The sequence below is a fragment of the Hibiscus syriacus genome, unplaced genomic scaffold (assembly GCF_006381635.1).
Source record: "Hibiscus syriacus cultivar Baekdansim isolate YM2019G1 unplaced genomic scaffold, ASM638163v2 tig00110160_pilon, whole genome shotgun sequence".
Lineage (NCBI taxonomy): Eukaryota > Viridiplantae > Streptophyta > Magnoliopsida > Malvales > Malvaceae > Hibiscus > Hibiscus syriacus.
In genome coordinates, this window is record NW_024062608.1 from 3,651,105 (window position 1) to 3,667,151 (window position 16,047).

The 16,047-nt window shown below is 36.3% G+C and overlaps 1 pseudogene; it reads right to left on the reverse strand.

Annotated features, from left to right (window-relative positions):
* LOC120216534 overlaps window positions 1–16,047 on the reverse strand; it is a 40,539-nt pseudogene that overhangs the window by 3,128 nt on the left and 21,364 nt on the right.

Below are 16,047 nucleotides of genomic sequence, written 5' to 3' on the forward strand. Positions count from 1 at the left end.
TTTATTTTAATGGTATATTTAAGTTTATTTTGGTTCTTTATTTGCTTTGCTTATGAATGCTTCACCATCTAAGTTTGTAAGAGGCATGGAAATATCCATTTCTTAGATGAAGTTTAGGTATTCGGGAGAAACCTAAGCTAAAAATACTTGTAAGTATTCGAGAGAACCACAAAACAAGATCCTCATAAGCAATGGGTTATAATCTTTTCAAGGGGCTTTGAACCGGCCTAGGGATATTATAACCTAATCCCTTAGATCTCGGGAGACACTAGGATAGGATTTGAACGACTAAAAAGGGTGTCTTTATCAATAGGGTAGGCTGACCAACATCGTTGAGTGAGAGCAGATGCCTTGGCATCCTATTCTGTTAGGTTCTTTTGAGAACATTTTAGGAAAGCCATGTCGAGCAAGTAAGGATTAGAGAGCTTAAATATGCCTGAGAAATAAGTTTAGCATCCTCAAATCAATCTCTACCATTCATTCTATTGGAAGCTTGTCACGTGAGGATTATCTTCTTTTTATTTTATTTGTTATTTATTTTATGTTTTTACCACTTTTCATTGCCTTGACATTTCATCATTTCCAACATTGAACATATGTTCTTGCCACTGCATTTCCACCTGCTACACCATCAGACAATCACTCCACATACACCAACATACACATATCCATTGTCATGACATTTGTATATATCAAAAATAACTACACTTAGATAGAATAGTGCATAAACTTCATTCAATATCCTTCCAATCCATGTGGAGACGATACTCACTCATCACTTTATTACTTGAGCGATTGTGTATACTTGCACATTATTTGCGTATAATTTTATAGTACTCACAATACGCAACAAGTTTTTGGCGTCGTTTCCGGGGATTGGCAATTGATGATGTTGAGTTTAGTTGTTGCACCGTTTTATTTCTTTTCTTTGTACATAGTTACTTGTTTTTGTTTTTACCTTTTTCAGGTGTTACGTTGTCGCACGACACGTAAAAGACCCAAAGAACTATTATTTCATATTGAACCTGAGGCTCATATTGTTCAAAATCAAGTGAAGGATCCTGCTGTTCTAAATGCTACGACAATTTCAAATGCTGGGAATGCTGCTCGACCACAAACTATTAAAGATCACTTAGTTCCCATCTTGGATGACCTAAAACCTGCTATTATAGCTCCCAAGATTCAGGCAACCCAATTCGAGCTCAAACCGGTTATGTCGACTTGATTGGAAAGTTTGGTGGTGCTCCTCATGAGGATGCAAGGCAACATGTTCGATCATTTTTGGAGGTTTGTGACTCCTTTCCACAAGGAGATGTGCATAAAGATGTGCTGGAATTGAAGTTATTTCCATACTCTTTGAAAGATCATACCAGGGCATGGCTCAATGGATTACCTTCCGGATCGATAAGGTCTTAGGCTAAATTGTACAAAATTGTTTTGCTACGGATTCCGAATATGAACAACCATCTTAGGAATGCCATAACATCTTTTCACCAAGCTGATGACGAGTCGATGCATGAGTGTTGGGAACGCTATAAAGAATCGTTTCGCAAATGTACCAACCATGGATTCCACGACTGGACTCAAGTCGTGATGTTCTATAATGGAGCCAATGCACCCACGAGGATGATGCTAGATGCATGGACAAATGGCACTTTACATGAAAAATCACCTGAAGAGGCTTTTGGCATTCTTGATCAAATTGCTAACCATGATTACCAATTTCCCTCTTTAAGGTTTGAAACTAGAAGGAAGGCATCTGGGACATTCAAGTTAGAAACTAAAGATTCAGTATCGCCCCAACTCTCTACCATCACCAATATGTTGAAGGATTTGCAACATTCTAATGAGGTGAAAGAAGTAAAGGTTGTTAGCTCGGCATGTCTGTTATGCTGTGGCAATCAACATGAATGAATGCCTGAACAATAAAAAATCCATCAACTATGTGGGAAGCTTCAATGGATGGAGTCAACATCCCAATTTCTCATGGGAAAATCAAGGAGCTCGCAATGTCAGTCATCTCGCTCAACAATAGTATATGTATGAGCCCACAGCCTTTCGAACGAATATGCCATGGCATAATAAGGGGACATCATCTTCACTGAATACAAGTTCTCTAAAGGCCACTATGCAAGACTTTATGGCAACTACAAAGACTCTATTACAAGATCACGACAAATCTATTAAGAGTCAAGAAGAATTATTACAAAGCCAAAGGGCATTGTTGCAAAGTCATAATTTGTCCTTGAGAGATTTGGAAAAGAAAGTGGGTCAAATTGCCAAGGCATTACAAGAATACCAACCAGACAGATTGCCTAGCAATACTGAAGTCACTAAGGCTAAAAGCAGTGAGCAATTTAGTACATTCACCTTAGGGAGTGGCACCCAGATCTATGAAGATGCTAAGTTTGGGGGGAGAAACACTCGAAGAACCAAACTATGAGATTATGCATAAAGAATCTCAATTGCAAGAGGACTCACATTTGCTAGAGAACAAAGTTGAAGGTTCAATGAGTAAACCCAATGATGGCAGGCAAAATAATACCACGACAAAAGAAAAAACCCCACTAATAGGAGTTGATGACCAAAGGGAAGCTGCATAATCATGCCACGACAATTTTGTAGGCACTTGTGAGTACTTGAAGCTCGATGAAGAAGACAAAGATGAGCTTAAGGATATTTTAAAGGAGACAGGTCAGTCCAGCTTACTCATAGGTAGACCAGGTACGAAATCTAAACCTGTTGATTTCATTGAATTTACTCAACCCCAATTAGTTACCCATTTTTCTAGGCTAGAAATTGTTAAAGCATTAAGGAATAAAATGGAGAAACAATTCCCTGATGAGAAATTATTATTTACCACGACATTGTCGTGGTATGCTGATATTATAAATTTTCTCGTTAGTGGTGTTTTGCTTCCATACTTGAATAGCCAGGGCAAGAACAGATTGATGTAGGATGGTGACCCCTACTTCTTGAACGACTTTGTTGTTCAAGCAATTAAAAGATGCCACGGCAACGGGGAGAGAAAAGAGAGGACTACTGCAAAGGTCCTACAAATTAGGTTCTATTGACTTACACTGAAGGTGGTGCTGTTATATGTGTGGAGCATTTTGGTCTATACTGGTGCTCCAATCGAACGCGACAAAAATGCCATAACAATTCATAATATTTTGGAGTTTGCATCCCTTGAACCCTTTTTAATTTATGTTTTAGAAGTTTTGTTTTGTTGTGAGTGTTTGTTTGTTTATTTTTCTTTGTTTTATTTCTTTATTTTAATTTTAATATTATTTATTTTTAGGACGAAGGGTGTTTTGGAGGATGAGTATGATGAAATCTCACGAGGGAACTTCACAGGCTGCTGTAAAGCAATATGCCACGGCAAAGCTAGATGCAATTGAGGCTCTAACAAGACGCAGTCGTGGCACTTTTTCATAAGGAGATGCTCCTACATTTGACTTATAATCCTCCAGTCATCATGGACGTGATTTTACCAGCATCTGAGGATGCCACCACATTTCCAAATGTCACTCAACAAGACAGTACACCCAAGCCAGAGGATGCTAACCCAGTCAACATGGACTAAATGACGTCTGAAGTCATCTGTTGGGCGTATAGAGACCTCAATATCTAAGAACACTGAAAGCCCTAGCACACCACCCGCTGAACCCAATTCTGATCCTGACAAAAGCCCCACATCATTGAGGAAGTACACCAGACGCAATACTACTAGCACTGCTAGCGTGAGTCCACCAGTATCTTAGGAATACAAGGTACCTTGCATTGTATTGCATCGCATAACATGTAGTCTTGTTTTAACTTAGTTTTTATTCAGCACTGAGGACAATGCTTCTCTCAAGTTTGGGGGAGGTAGTGTTCTTTGTAGAACATGTGCATGATAATATTAACATAATGTTATGCCATGGCATCAGTAAATGATAGGACAGTTAGATGAAATGTTTTAATGATACCCGATGATGGTTAACTTGTTAGGCTGAAAATTGAATGCAAATGACTGTTGAAAATGATAGAACTAACTCTAGGGATTGATGCTTTGTGAATTATTCTTACATGATTTGTATGTTCTCTATACTTAAGGAACTTAGGAAATTTTTATGAAAGAACTCTGGTTAGCCTTGGCATTAAAATATGATATTATGCTTAAATGATAAATCACTGCTTAAGAACTCCCTTATGTCTGAATTTTGTTTAATCATTAATAAATGCTTCGACATAGCTATAGAGGGACACTCCTCTTTGCCGTGGCATTGGCTGGAACTCTTTTTAATAAATGACATCCATGCACACACGAGTGAATGAAAGTAGTCACGGGATGACTCTACCTGACTAGCTTGGGGGTAGAATGTATGCTCCCTTTCATTTAGAGTGTGGGATGGTAGGTGTGATGAACTGACTCCATTCGTAGTAGCGTAAGAAAAAGAAAAAAAAGAAGTGAAAAAAAGAAAAATGTGTAGTAAGTGAAAAGAGAGTGTAAATGTACTTAATGAATGAGTAAATGCCAAGACAAAACTAGGGAACTCAATTAGAAATTGCCTAAATTCGTTAAGTATATATTAGATACAATCACACACACACAACACCATAAAGAATCTTGACCTAGGGAAAAGTACTTGAATTCTTGATATGTCTAGCATGTTGAAGTCAATTTTTCTGAGGGTTGAAATTCAATTCTTATTTTGTTGTCCTACTGTTGAAAATTGTCATGACACTTTGATTGTGTTAATTGTTATCTATTGTTTGAGGACAAGCAATAGCTTAAGTTTGGGGGTGTGATAACTCCGTAAAAAGACTATTTTTAAGGCCCTTTTCTATTAAGTTATTGTTTGTTTAAGGGTACACAGGTCATTTTAGATGTAGGTAGCTACATTTAATTGCATTTTTGGTGGTTGGGTTATTTTATTTTATTAAGGCGCAATATGAGGAGGAAGGTGTGGTTTTTAGTGATGTGCAGGAAATAACAAGAAAAATAGGCAAGCTGGGAAGTAATGTTGCGGCATCACACGTAAATTGAAATGCCTTGGCATTTCTGGCGCAGAAAATGACAAAAAGATATAACTGTACGAGGCCAGCTGGCTCTGTACGTGAAATGATGGTTGTAACAGCCTGTTTTGGGACCACTACCACCTGTAGGATAAGGTTCACACATAAGGTGTGACTCTAGGGGTATGAGGCGTATTTTGCACCCAACATTCACCCAAAAACCTGATCATTACCCCTAGATATTTTTATTATATATTACACCTCACAAGAGAGAGAGTGTGTGGAAGAAAAAAGACGCATAAAGTAGAGTAGAAAAATCTCATTTTTATTTTCCCTTTTTCTTTCTTCTTCCTTGGGTTTTCCTCCATTGATAAAGCTTAAAGGAGTGGCTAGCTAGGTGCCGAAAGGAGCTAGCGAGCTAAGGTGGTTCGTGGTGGCCGAGAAGACCTCCGGTGGAGCGTGTCGAAGGCTACTTCTCACTTCCATTTTTGCTACTATTTTTTTATTTATTTGTGGGTTGTTGGAACGAATATTTGCATGACTTTGTGTTTGGATATTTCGAACCCGACCATGAACTAACTTATTTGGTGGTGGTTAGTTTAATGGATGTTTAGACTTTACTTTAATGGTATATTTAAGTTTATTTTGGTTCTTTATTTTCTTTGCTTATGAATGCTTCACCATCTAGGCTTGTAAGAGGTATGAAAATCTCCATTTCTTATATAAAGTTTAGGTATTCAGGAGAAACCTAAGCTAAAAATACTTGTAAGTATTCGAGAGAACCGCAAGACAAGAACCTCATAAGCAATGGGTTATAATCTTTTCAAGGGGCTTTGAACCGACCTAGGGATATTATAACCTAATCCCTTAGATCTCGAGAAAGACTAGGATAGGATTTCAACGACTAAAAATGGTGTCTTTATCAATAGAGTAGACTGGCCAACATCATTGAGTGAGAGCATATGCCTTGGCATTCTATTCTGTTAGGTTCCTTTGAGAACATTTTAGGAAAGCCCTGTCGAGCAAGTAAGGATTAGAGAGCTTAAATATGCATGAGAAATAAGTTTAGCATCCTCAAATCAATCCCTACCATTCATTCCATTGGAAGCTTGTCACGTGAGGATTATCTTCTTTTCATTTTATTTGTTATTTATTTTATGTTTTTACCACTTTTTATTGCCTTGACATTTCATCATTTCCAACATTGAACATTTGTTCTTGCCACTGCATTTCCACCTGCTACACCATCAGACCATCACTCCACATCCACCAACATACACATATCCATTGCCATGACATTTGTATATATCAAGACTAACTATACTTAGATACAATAGTGCATAAACTTCACTCAATATCCTTCCAATCCTTGTGGAGACGGTACTCACTCATCACTTTATTACTTGAGCGATTGTGTATACTTGCACATTATTTACGTATAATTTTATAGTACTCACAATACACAACACACTCCCCCTACTTTCTCAACCTTCTTGATGAAAAGATGATTAATTGAATCGAAAATATTGATGATTCCTTCCATTCACTTGAATCGAAAGTGTCGATGCTTCCTTCCGTTCTTCTTGAATCGAAAGTGCCGATGCTTCCTTTCGTTCACTTGAATCGAAAGTGATGCTTCCTTTCGTTCTTCTTATTCACCTTCATTTCTTTCTTCTTCATCCTCTTATACAGGGTTCCTTGATAATTTTTTTCAGCTGCTAATTATTTTTGACACATCTAACTCAACAATGGCGCTCCCAAATGATTAAGCAAATAAAGAGTACTGTAATATTCAATGGTAAGTGATCAAGTCAGTTGTTCATCAATAGAAGAAAAAGAAACTATACTAAACATAGTAATCTCGATGACCGGTTAACCTCCGGCCTCCGAACTATCACGGTGGTTCTCCACTCAGTTTTTATTCAGTAGATTGTAGAAAACTTCAGGCTTTTTTTACTGTGAGATGCCCAAGGCCTTCTTTGTCATAACCAACGAAAATGGTCCCCGCTGATAGTCCCAAGAAATTCCCTGCTATCTGATATCGAACTAGGAAAGCTCCGTTAATGTAGTCGAGCTCACCGGTCTTTAGAGCATCATCGAATATCGTGTATACAGACACACCTGTTGTTGGAGCAACAATGACATCTGTCTTGGAAAATATATTCATTTGAATCTCCATCAGGCAGTTCTTGATTTTTTGAGCCTTTATATACTCGTTGCTGTCGAAAGCACCATATACCTGAGTGCTACTCTTGCATCCCATCCTAACTTGGAAAAATCCAGCTTTACCAGACAAGAACTCAGTAAAGAAGTACATTTGGAGCCAATGGTCAGATAATGTGCCAGCCGCATCGCCTCTATCTCTGGTATAGTAACCTCTACAGTCTCCCACTTGTAGTGCTCACAAAGCAAGTACAGAGTATTGGAGCATCATATTCTAATCTTATCGCTGTTGTGGAAGAGCGACGAAGATACATATTCAGATCAGCAAGAGAGTAATACTGACACGGCATCAACACCGGCAGAAGCAGTCATGAATATAGCCAACGAACTCCATGCAGCGAAAGAAAAACAAAGTCAGGACCGTTTGGCGACTGATACCATATTGATAAACTACTAACAATGGTGTATTTACACAGGAAAGGATATTCATTCATATTAGGCAGTACACCTTATTTATAATGCGAGCCTAAGCTCACCAACTTCTATTAACAGACTAACCTATTCTATTAACAGACTAACCACCTAGCTAACCATACTATCAAAATAATTGTATGCTTAAACGTGTATTACATCTCTAACACGCTCGCATAACAACTCTTGGCAAACTCTTTTACCGTTTGCAATGCCAGGATTCATTTGCCAAGCTTATCGATCTCTTTGATTCCCTTAGCCTTTGTCAATCCGGATTTAGCAGCTGCATGGGTAGTATCTTTTGGTGATTTCTTATGTTGCATTTTCTTGATAGCCAATGTTATTAAACCCTTCAAGTCTTTGACAGGGAGCTTCGGAAGGGGATATTGCCTTTTAAGTTCTCTGTCGAGTTGTTCCGGAGACTCGGGGAGCCATATTCGACACCACCATCCATCACGAGCTGGACCTGATTGGGAAAAAGGGAAGCAATTGTGTTGTTGGCATTTTGCAGCTCAGTTGATAAGCAATTGTATCGTTCAGCCAAGGCTCGGTAAGATCTTGAAGACATCAAATTTCGTCCATGATATCATTTTATATAATATATATTTTATATAACAAATTATATTATATAATTTATAAAGTTTGTTTATTTATTTGTGTCTTATGTTATATGAACATGTTCAATACATGTGACCCAAGTGACCCAGTACAACAGTGACCCAAACACAAATCCAAAACCGCTGGAGTTTGCAACCCGCGTGACCTGAACCGGCCTCCAAGTGAATCGATGTAAACTAGGGTTCTCAAAACCCTAGTTCCAAGCCTCACCAGCGCCGTACCTAGAACATAGCAAAAAAGTCCCCACACCTCATGCAGACCCACTCCGAAGACTCCGCCGGTCGTTTCGCTCACATTCAACGAACGTGAACCCGTGAAACACAAAGCAACACCGTGTGTTAGTCAACAACAAACAAACCGAGTTTCACTCGGAATCAAATAGGCTAAACTTAGGGTAGTTTGTACTATACATAGAACACAAGTCTTCACACACAATATCAATATGATTACACACAAAAATCCACGAAAACACTAGAGCAAAACCAAAGCACTCGAAGCTATTGTAAACATTTCAAGAGAAATAAAAAGGTATCGGCTTTTTTTTTACCTTGTTCGTCCATTTGTTGATCTTGCATGTCGATTTTTCCTCAAGATTTGGCTTAAGAAACCCAAAAAAAACATTTTTTTGGCCGATGAATAAAGTGCGGCCATTATTTTCGAAACCTATTTCCTAGATCTACGTTTTCCCGACAGGATTTTTGAAAAACCACTTTGTTTTTCGGATTGTGGAAAGAAAAGGCTCTTTAAAAATATGGGTTTCGTGGTGGACCACCGTCGATGAGTGGCGGCGAGGCAATGGCCATCGATTTTTTCTGGAAACAGGCGGCTGCGTGTTCTTCAGGTGCGAGAGAGAATGAGTTTAGGGGGAGGGCCTTTTTGTTTTGGAAATGAGAAATCAGAAGAGAAAAATGGGCTTTATAGCTGACCCGTTTTAGACCGCGACCCGACCCGTGACACGCTAGGTCCGCGTGTTTTGTTTCAAAAGAGGGTAAATCCTCAATTTGGCCCTCCCTGTTTTAAAACTTTTAATTTTCCCCCTAACTCGGTTTTAATCTTCAATGTCCTTTGACATTTTCCCACTGGTTTAGTTTATTTCAATTTAATCCCCTACTAATATTATATATGTTTAATTATATTTCCATTATTATTATTTTTATATTTTATTTCATTTATACTTTATTTTTATTTATATATATATATATTACTTATATTTTTACATATTTTTATATTTTTTTTAAAATTCCTTTTATTTCTGTTTCTTTTTTATTTATTACTATTATTACTATTTTTTTATTTTAATACTTATTATTACTATTATTTTTATACCTTGTTTATAAGTTAATATATATATATATATATATATATATATATATATTTATATGACTATTATTATTATTAGTATTTTTACTATTAACGTTGTCGTAAATGGTTTTCGCTCGAGCACGAAATTTTACTTGGCGGAAAAAGTAATGTGAATAAATAAATGGATTTTTTAAAGAAATGTTTTGGAGTCGCCATCGACCTTTTGGATTAGGTAGGTTGAATACCTAAAAATCATCTTTTAAAAGAGCTTTTAAGAAAACATCAGTTAAAAGATAAATTGGTATGCGATTAACCAAAAATTCGTTTTTTTTAATAATGAAAAGGGATTCGTGGTCGATTACGTTTGGAGAATGATTAGCACCCCCACAACGCCCAAAATTGGTATTTGTCGATTATAAATTGTTTCTAGTAGTAGAAGTCTAAGAATTCGAATGTAAATTTAATTTATGATCCTTTTCATACTCAATTGGATAATAAGGAAGAAAAATATTAAAATAATTTTTATAAATTATAAATAAAGTATTCATTTATTTAAAAATATTTAGAAAAGGACTTCTAGTTGCTTTAAGGCATCTCATTTCTTTAATATCAATCAATAAATAAATATTAATAAGAATAGAATAATTTTTCTTTAAAAAATGAAGTAAATATATATAAGATATTTATTTATTTTTAAAATACCAGAATAGAACGTCTAGTTATTTTAAGACCGCCCTTTCTTAATATTTAAAAATAAATTATTATTTAATCAAATATATATATTTATACGAATAATAAAATAATAATTAAAGTACTAATTTAAACATATTTAAAAAGGTAATAATTAAATAAAATAAATTGCAATCTAATAATGAATAAAATTAAAACTATAATATATACACACTTAACGTTATATTAATAATAAAATACCATATATAAATATAAGAAAAGCAATCTTTGTAAATGAATAGAATAAATACTAAAAGAAATTTATATTTTAATAAATAGTTATATAATAAAGTCAAATAGTATTAATGTCTATTATGATTAAAATGGATGGAATGGAAAGTAAATTTTAGATACCAATTATAAATAAATGCAAAGTAAGGAAAAAATAAAGTCAAAAATACAAACATCAAGATTACAAGTAATTAAGGAAAATGAACCATTAAAGGTGAATTAATCTTTTATGAATGGCTAATTGACAACAAATTTGGGAAAGTATTAAAATAAAAAATAATTTAAATTAAAACAATTAAATTATATATAAAATTCATAGTCAACGTTGAGAATTATAAAAATTAGTGATTAATTTATAAAAGATCAAAATTAATGAACATAATTAATAATATCATAAAATATAAATATTAATAATGTAATTTAGTCATAAAAAATTAATTCGGGATAAAAATAAAAATTATTAAAACTACAGTGGCTAAATATGTTATTTTACCTAATATATATAACTATAGTAGGAACTAAGTTATAAATTAAATAAAATTTAAAAACCGAATTAAAAGATGCAAAAATTGTTTTAGTGACTGAAATGGAAGTTTACAAATTTAGAGGGGCTGCAGACCTAGTTGTTCCAAGTGAGAAATTACGCAGAGGGTCTCTCCCCAAAACGGCGTCGTTTGGGGAGGGATTTAAATACCCTTTAAAATCTGACCCTTAGGCCATTTTTTTTATTTTTTTCAATTCCCTTAAAATTACCCCAAAATTTCCCTCTTTTCTACCAGAACCTAGATCTAACCTCTTTTAGTCCGAAATCCCCCTCAAATCAATAGATCTAAGCGATAACTGAAGGTTTTACCTCGATTTATACAAGGTTTTCCGGCGGCGTTTGGGTTCTTCGAGGGTAAGCAGTTCATTTTCCTCTTCTTTTTTGTTTTTTGTGGGTTGTCTCTTGCTTCGTGGCTGATTTTTTTGGTGTTGTTATTGCTTGTTGTCGATGGTGTTGTCATTGGTTGCTGCCGTTCTTCCTCGGTTGTTGTTCGTGTCTCTTTTTCTTTTTGGCAGGATCGGTGATGGCTTTTATAGCCTCGTCGTTGTCTTCTTCGGACCGGGTAAAGAGGCGAAGTTTGGTGAGTCACCATAGCTATGGTGGTGACTCACCATAAGGCTTCGACGTGGGTGGCTTCGTGGTGTTTCTGGAGGCTTCTTCGAGGCGGCGGTGAAGTCGTGGCTGCAGGAAGTTCGAGCATCTGGCAGAGGCGGTTGGAAGCTTGAGGCGGCGACGGCGCTAGGGTTAGAAACCCTAGTAGAAACCCTAAATTGATTTAGGGTTTCTATCTAGTTTGGGTCGGTTATGGGCTCTTGTTGTAAAATGGGCCTCCGGGTCTTTGGGCTTGTAATTAATTATTTATTTAATAATAATAATAATATATAATATTAATAATAATAACAATATTTTTAATAATAATAATAAAAATAAAATGAAAAAATTATTGTTTACAAACGTATATACATATATATTTTTATTTATTTTTTTCTTTTATTATTATTATTATTATATATATATTCTTTTTATTTATTTCATTTACTATATTTTTTTGGTGTTTACTTTTTTCTGTTTTTTTATTTATTTAACATAAGTTTTATTTTCTTTGTTTTTATATAATTTTCATTTCTTTGATTTTATGTTTGCTTTTTTCTTTTATTACTATTCACACTTGTATATATTTATTCTTTATTTGTTTGTTTAGTATATGCTTTATTTTTTATTTTATTTATTTTTTCCCTTTATTTCTTTTCCTTTATTTATCATATTTATCTTTAGTTTATTTTCATTGTCTCTTCTTATTTGTATCATTGGTTTTGTAGTTGTTTTTATCACTTCTAAATCTAACGTTTTCTTCTTAAGGGTCTTCATTCAAATTTATAAAAGGCAAGTAATTTTGGATCGATATCTTACCTTTTTATTTAAAATTGCAATTTTCTTAATTAAAGACAACTGGAAATTATGTAGTACTGAAAGGGCAATTCAAGGGTGCTAACTCTTCCTTGACTGTAACCGACTCCCGAATCTGACATATCACTGATACGACGCAGATCAGGTAAGAAATAAGGTATCCGATCAACCCATTTTTAATAAAATAAATGATCAGTGGTGACTCCTAATCCATTTTCCTAAGTCGAAGCCCAATTCTGGGGCCCAACCGAAAGATGGTTCCGACAGCTTGGCGACTCCGCTGGGGACACAGGTAAGTGAGTTAGGTTAAGGTAATTTCCAGTTGTCTTTTTAACGAAAAGGGTAAGTTTAAATTTTAAGGTAACATTTCAATCCTTATGGCTTACTTTTGATTATATTTTCAAGTAAATAGTTGTACTAATCGTTTTCTAATGATTTCAGCCTTCAAAGCTTTTTTCACTTAAGGCTCTAAACCCGAGCTCTGAACCTTATTTAAGTGGGGGTGAAATCGACGCCTTCATGTGAATTTATTCACCACACAGGCTTAGCAAATAGCCTTCGGGATTCATATGCCGTATGTCTTCGTGTGAATTTATTCACCGCACATACATAAGGGAATGTGTCCTCTCGAGTTTAACTTAGTCCACACAAGCTTGTAATAGCTTAGGACTAAGGGTTTGGTAAGCCCAAGGGGGCGCCGGCAAGGAGAATTCGAGTATCATTTTTTAGAAGCTAAACCGAGAGAATGTGGAGATTTAGAGCCTACCCCGAAACTACATTCCAAAACCCAGGATATTTTTACCCTAACCATGTTTTTTTCCTTTTACTTTTCGTTCTTTCTTTCATCATTTTTTTACTTTTATTATTTTACTAAATTTTTACCTTTGTGTTTGTTTTTTAGCATTTGCATCATAACAAGAGGCCATTGATCCCTAAAAATGTATTTATTACACACAAAATAATCTGAGGATAAAGGTGTTATAATATAAGAGATTGAAAACCCCGAGGTACGACTATGGTCTGAGAAAACCCAGAAGAAAAAGGGAGACAGTCTTCAAGGAAGCTATGTGTCAGAGCTAGTTAGCTACTCCCCTATCAGCCTGAAGCAGAACAATGTACAAGAACTTCGAGACATCTGGGATAGTTGGAAGAATGATCAGAAACAGAAGTTCAGCCAATGGTACGGTGACATTGGACTTTTGCTTTATGTTAAGACTGATGAGCCCTTGATCAGAGTCTTGGTTCAATTCTGGAACCCGGGATACAGTTGCTTCACTTTTAATTAGGAGGACATGGTTCCCACCATTGAAGAGTACACTACACTGCTGCACTGTCAAAGCATCAAACTAGAGCGAGCTTACATTAAACACATTAAACGTCAGCCTTTCAAGAATGCACTGGCCAAGGTTGCCGTGGTTGACAAAAAATGGGTAACTGACCAGGCTCGATGTAAAGGCAGTGGGGAAGGAATTTCTTGGCTTCATATCAAGCAACTGATGAAGAACCATCCCGATGAGTGAAATGTAATAGACCTGTTTGCACTGGGTCTGTATGATCTAATTATATTTCCGAAGACTTTGGGATACATTGATGCTACTGTGGTAGAGCTGTTTGAACAACTTCCAAAGAGAGTCAACCCAACACCGACCATCTTAGCCAAAACCTTTTGATCTCTCAACCATTGCAGAAGAACTGGTGGATGAATCTTCATTGGGTGTGTTCAGCTCCTTTAAGTCTGGACTCACAGCCACTTCTAGAAGACTAACGGGGTTGCCTACCGTCGATTTACCACCACCTATTCACCTTTGGGAGAGTTCATCACAATGAAATGGCATGAAGGTACTTCAAAGGAAAAGTGGATGAAAGTCTTTACACATCTTCAGGATCGGGATATTACCTGGAGAGCCCCCTGGTTGTTCCTCGGGGACGTTCTTTTCCGGTGTGGGGATTCTGATACTATGACCTTACTCAGACTTTGGGGTGTAGTTGGGTATGCTTCGTTGTTTGCACTTAGACAGTATGGGGCACGTCAGTTTTTCCCAGCAACAAGCGGACTATCTAGATCAGAGTTTGTGTATCACAATGACAGCTATAAGAAAATGATCAAGGAAACAATCGATTCATGGAAGAAAGTATTCCAGATGGATATTGTAGCTGCCAGAGACATGCGTACTCCAGATTATGTAGAGTGGCGAAGATTGAGGAAAAATGACAACAACCCGGTGCCAGACTGTGAAGACACCCGGACCATGGAGGAACATCTCAGGTATGTCCCTTCTGAACTTGTGATAGCCAAGGCAGAGTTTGAAGCTGTGAATAACGAGCTGAAGCATACGGTTAAGGAACTTGAAGCTAAACGTTCTCAGTGGAAGCTAGATGTCGACTCTCAGAAAGATAGAGCAGATAAACTGGAAAGGGAATAGAAAAGAGTCCGTCTTGAACTCGAAGATTTGAGAAAAGGGTATCGAGATAAAGTCAAGGATAACTCCAAGTTGAAAGTAACCTCTGAATACTGGAAAGAAGAAGCTCACAGTCTGAAAAGGAAGTTTGAGGGGCCTGATGAAAGAGCTTGGAAGGAACAACTGAAGGCTGCTCAAAGGCGCTTGGCAGACAGTCAACATCAGAACCAACGCTTGAGAATCCAAGTGATTGACTTAGAAAAACAATATGAAAAGGATGGCAAAACAATAGCTGAGTTAAAAGCTATTATAGATGGGTTTAATAGGCAAGCGAACGAGCTTCAGATAGTGCCCTTCGATGGAGGTTTACAGCGGCGTTTCCATTGGGAGCAAGCACAACAAAGGGTGAAGGCCAGAGACGTAGTCATTCGAGATTTCTTGGATCAAGTGCAGAAAGTAGCCCATTATCTTCACGGCTTGGCAAGGGAAGCTGGAGTGGTTCGAAAAAGCATTCAACCAGTGACAGATGAAGGCATAAGACTTGTTAACCTACTAGAAGCTATTCGGGGTCTATAGGATTTTGTCTGGATGTATCTTTGATTATTTTTATGTCTTTTAAAAGATAAAACATTTTTGTCTAAATAAGGATTATTTATAATAATTGACACTTTTCTGGATCAATGCCTCCAAATTGTATACATCATACATTGAATATTTTGTATTTTATATTTATATTTTATTTTTTATATTTTCCATGTTTTTACATTCTTATTAACTAACAGAACATGTCTCAGACACCAAGCTTACCTCCACAAGCTCAAGACACGCATCACCTGCACAATACTCTAGCAAAAAAGAGACAAATAGAAGCCAGAATTGAGAAGATTGAAGAGAACATGGCAAAGCTGTAGAAAGAATTAGAGGACATAATGGCTCAGAACAGTCAAATTACCATGGAGTCTATAAAAAAAACCAGGAGTCCTTAGTCGACCAAATTGTGGCTAAGTTGTCTGGTTTACAATAACATGCAAGTGCACGCGGAGTAGGTGCATCTGAGGGGGTAACCATACAACCGACCCCACAAAGTGGTTGTCTCATTCGGGATCTTACCCAGACTGCAAGGTGACTCATCTGCCACCAAAGGGAAAGTTGTATCGGTTGCAAATTTACAGACTTCTATAG